The sequence below is a fragment of the Gossypium arboreum genome, chromosome 10 (assembly GCF_025698485.1).
Source record: "Gossypium arboreum isolate Shixiya-1 chromosome 10, ASM2569848v2, whole genome shotgun sequence".
Lineage (NCBI taxonomy): Eukaryota > Viridiplantae > Streptophyta > Magnoliopsida > Malvales > Malvaceae > Gossypium > Gossypium arboreum.
This window is the reverse complement of record NC_069079.1, coordinates 42562542-42567709: the sequence shown is the minus strand read 5'-3', so window position 1 is coordinate 42567709 and position 5168 is coordinate 42562542.

The window sequence follows — 5168 nt, the reverse complement described above, 5'->3', positions numbered from 1 at the left end:
CATAAAATATTTGCTAATAAATATCAGAACTGTAACTGATTCATAAAACTATTAACACAGATAAGCTATGAATTCTACGATGAGTGCACGAGGTATTCATAGACGGGGTACTAGAGGCCAAGGTAGATGCCATAGAGGGGCTCGAGCTAAGTCCTTGTCGTTAGGCAGCATGCCGAATCTAGATATGAGCGAGACACTGATTTCACCTGCTACAGAGACTGGGTCTCATGATCGCATGACTAGGGATAACGCCTTGTCCTAGGCTATGCTAAGGATATTAGAGAGGGTCGTTGGGCCCAACACCGGATCTGAAGGCCGAGGGTCAGTTATGAAACGACTCCGGTCCAATGGGGCTGAGCTATTTAGGGGTGTCACTAGAGTCGCCCCTAACGTGGCCGAGTACTGGATGGAGGCCACAAAAAGAATCATGAACGATCTGGACTTTACCTCTAAATAGAAATTGAAAAGGGCTATTTCCTTGCTTCACGATGAAGCATACCAATGGTGGCTGACCGTTAAGGAGGGCACTCAGGCCAAATGACTGACATGAGATTTCTATAAATCTGCTTTCCAAGGTAAATATCTGGGGGCAAGCTACATCAATGCTAGGAGACGTGAGTTTCTGAATCTCATACAAGGGGATCGTTTAGTGGCCTTATATGAGGCCGAGTTTCTGAGATTGAGCCACTATACGCGAGGCATGGTGGCGACTGAATATGAGCATTGTGCGTAATTTGAGGATAGACCCAGGGACAGTTTGAGAGTTATGGTAGCTCCGCAGAGGGAGCGTGACTTTTCAGCACTAGTAGAGAAGGTGAAGATCACCAATGAGGCGAAGCGCACTGAGCGCCAAAATCGGGATAATGAGACAGGCAAGAATAAGAGGGATTCGGAGCCCTTGAGTTATGTGATGAGGCATAAGAAAAAGGCCAGATCTGATGGGTCATTTAGAGTTGGGGACCTTATTGCACCTAATGGGATCACGCTTTGTGGGCATTGTGGAAGACGCCATCCAGGCAAATGTTAGAGGCCTATTAGGGCTTGTTTAAGATGTGGGTCTACTAAGCATCGTGTTTGAGAGTGTCTGCTGAGGGCCGATCAGGTGCAAGCTACGAGTTCTGGTACTGCACAAGTACCGAGGGTAGCTTAACAGTCGCCTAAGGGCCGTGTCAGGTTAGGGGTGGTAACGGCATAGGCTGTGGACAGAGAGCACCAGGCAGAGGTGTTGGACATATTGAAGAGAGGAAGCCTGCTCTTGTTTATACTACTCATTATCGAGAGGACCGAGATGCTCTAGACGTCATTACGAGTACATTTTTAATTTATAATATACCTTATCTTGCACTGATAGACATAGGTTCTACACACTCATATATAGCTAGTATTATGTTTGAAACTTTGGGGACTCCAGTTGAGAGTATTAATAGTGAGGTAACTATATTGAGACTTTTGGGGCAATCTGTCTAGGTTAGTAAACTATATAGAGACGTCCCGTTAGAGGTTCAAGGGACAGTATTTCTGGCTAATTTAATAGAGCTCCCGTTGGGGGAGTTCAACTTGATTCTGGGAATGGATTGGTTGGTCTAACACCGGGTGAGTCTGGACTGCGCAATTAAGAGGGTCATTTTGAGAACTGAGGGGACAACGAGGTGGTTGTGATTCAGAAACGCAAGGATTATCTGACTAATGTGATTTCAGCGTTAGTGGCGGAAAAATTGGTTCAGAAGGGATGTGAGACATTCTTGGCCTACATAAGTGTTTCGGATTCTGGGGACTCTTCAGTTAAGGAAATCAGAACTGTGATGGATTTTTTGAATGTTTTTCCTGAGGAACTATCGGGTTTGCCTCTGAGCTGAAAAGTAGAATTTGGGATTGAGCTTTTGCCGGGTACAGCTCTGGTGTCTATCGCCCCCTACTGAATGGCACCGAAAGAGCTTAAGGCTCAGATTTAAGAGTTGTTAGATCGTGGGTTCATCTATCCGAGTGTGTCTTCATGGGGAGCACTGGTACTGTTTGTAAAGAAAAAAGATGGATCCATGCGAATATGTATCAATTATCGACAGTTGAACGAGCTGACGATCAAGGATAAGTACCCACTTCTGAGAATTGATGATCTATTCGACCAGTTCAGAGAGGCTTCTATGTTTTCCAATATCGATCTACGTTTGAGTTATCATCAGTTGAGAGTTAAGGAGGCTGATGTGCATAAGACAACATTTAGGACTCGATATGGACATTACGAGTTCCTAGTTATGCCTTTTGGATTGATTAATACACCAGAGACATTTATGGACTTGATAAACCGAGTGTTCCAACCCTATCTGGATCAGTTTGTGGTGGTGTTCATTGACGATATCCTAGGGTATTCCAAGACTGAAGATGAGCACGGTGAGCATCTTAGAATGGTACTACAGACTCTTCGTAAGAAATAGCTGTATGCGAAGTTCAGTAAGTATGACTTCTGGCTATATGAAGTGACCTTTTTGGGATACGTAGTTTCTGCTGAGGGGATTCGAGTCGATCCATGTAAAATTGAGGCTGTGTTGGAGTGGAAACAACCAAGGAATGTATCTGAAATCCACTGCCTTCTGGGGTTAGCAGGTTATTATTGACATTTTGTGGAAGGGTTCTCCTTGATTGCAACACCGTTGACTAAGCTTCTGCGTAAAAGAGTTCTATTTGTCTGGACTGATGCACAATAAGAGAGCTTCAAGAAGCTCAAGACTGTTTTGACTTAGGCTCCTGGTCTGATACAGCCTAAGCCCGGTAAGGACTTTATGGTTTACAATGATGCTTCACATGTCAGTTTGGGGTGTGTATTAATGCAGAATGGTAAGGTGGTAGCATATGCATCTCATCAACTCAAAACTCATGAAGCAAACTATCCGACGAATAATTTGAAATTGGCTGTCGTTGTATTCGCTTTCAAAATCTAGAGGCAATATCTGTACGGTGAGGGGTGTATTATCTACACCGATCACAAAAGCCTCAAGTATCTCCTCACTCAGAAGGAATTAAATCTTAGGCAACATAGATGGGTTGAGCTATTTAAGGATTATGATTGTACCATTGAGTACTATCCTGGCAAGGCCAATGTGGTGGTTGATACGTTAAGCCATAGGGCTATGTTCGATTTAAAAGCGATGTTCGCTTGACTTAGTCTATTTGACGATGGAAGTCTATTGGCAGAACTTCAGGTCAAATTGACATGGATTGAACAAATTCGAAGTAAACAGTTGAGGGATAAGTCTCTCAAGTTGCGTTTTTGTTAGGTTGAGAATGGTGGCACTACTAATTTTGGGATAAACAGTGATGGGGTACTTTATTTCCGCAGTCAAATTTGTGTACCGAATGATGAGGATTTAAGGATGTCGATTTTGAGAGAGGCGCATGGTAGTCCTTATGCTATGCATCCCGACGGGAACAAGATGTACTGTGATCTTTGGGAATTGTACTAGTGGCCAGGGTTGAAGCGTGAGATTACTGGCTTCATTGCTTGCTGTTTGACTTGTCAGCAGGTTAGGGTTGAGCATCAGTTACCTTCGAGTTTGCTGCAGTCGGTTAAGATACCGTTATGGAAATAGGAGCGAGTAATGGTGGACTTTGTTAGTGGGTTGCCTCTAACACCCACTAAGAAGGATTCTGTCTGGGTCATCGTGGATCGATTGACCAAGTCTGCTCACTTCATCCTGGTAAGGACAAACTTTTCTCTTTAGAAATTAGCTAAGCTCTACATATCGAAAATACGGAGGCTGCATGGGGTACCTATTTCGATCATTTCTAATAGGGATCCTCATTTCACGTCTCAGTTCTGGAAGAAGCTTTATAAGGCTCTGGGTTCAAGATTAGACTTCATCACTGCTTTCCATCCTCAGACAGATGGTCAGTCAAAGAGGGTGATTCAGATACTGGAGGACATGTTGAGGAGCTGTGTTTTTGATTTTCGAGGCAGTCGGGAGGAGTACTTGCCATTAGCGGAGTTTGCCTACAATAACAACTATCAGTCTAGCATCCAGATGGCACTTTATGAGACCCTGTATGGTCGTAAGTGTCACACTCCTTTATGCTGGACTGAGTTGGGTGAGCGACGTGTGTTGGGTCCAGAATTGGTGTCTGAGACTGAAGATAAGGTTAGATTGGATAAGGTTAGACTGATTCGTAATCGTCGAAAAGTGGCTTCTGACAGGCAGAAGTCCTGTGCAGATCTGAAGAGGAAGGATATCGAGTTTATGGTGGGGGACTTAGTTTTTCTCAAGGTCTCACAATGGAAAAAGGTTCTGAGGTTCGATCGTAAGGGTAAGCTGAGCCCTCTGTTTATTGGACCTTATCGCATTCTAAAATGTGTGGGACCTGTCACTTATCAGTTGGAGTTACCTCCGGAGTTGGACCACATTCATGATGTATTTCACGTCTTGATGTTGAGGTGCTACCGCTCTGATCCCACGCATGTTGTTTCTGTTAAGGAGATTGAGGTTAGGCCAGACTTGACCTTCGAGGAGGAGGCGGTTCAAATTCTAGAGCGTAAGGTAAAGGTGCTTCGGAAAAAGTCTAATCCTTTAGTGAAGGTTCTGTGCTGTAATTGTAATGGGCCAATTTAGCCCGAGCCCAAGAGAAAGCAAATAAACAGAAAATAACTAAACAAAAAAACAAACCAAATTAGAGCAGTCTATTAATAGTTCAGTCCATTTACATCAGCCCATTAATTAAACCCAAACCCAATACAAGGCCCAAGTGGCCCAAATGAAAACATTTTTAGAAACCCTAGGTTCCTTAGGTGCGCCGCAGCCAACACCCCCATGTACGGCTTCCGTGCGCCCATAGCCTGGCTTTGTACCCTCCGTGTCACCGCGCGCCACATCACCTCCTCCGTACGCCACAGCTGGCCAAGCACCTGCAAGCAAATGCAAAAACAACAGCACAGCAAAGAGGAAAAAACAAAAGAATTTGTATTTTCTTTTCATTTTTTTTTTGTTTTCGGCTATAAAATCCATGTAATAATCAATGTATTTTTTTAAGCACACTAAAATACACATACTAAATAGCAGAAAAAGAGAAATCAAAAAACTTATCGAAAGGTGATTTCAAATCCTATTTCTTTTTTTTTTCTTTTTTTCCCCCTTTTCTTTCGATTTGCTTGCAATTTTGTAGCATGAAAAATGAAAAGAATG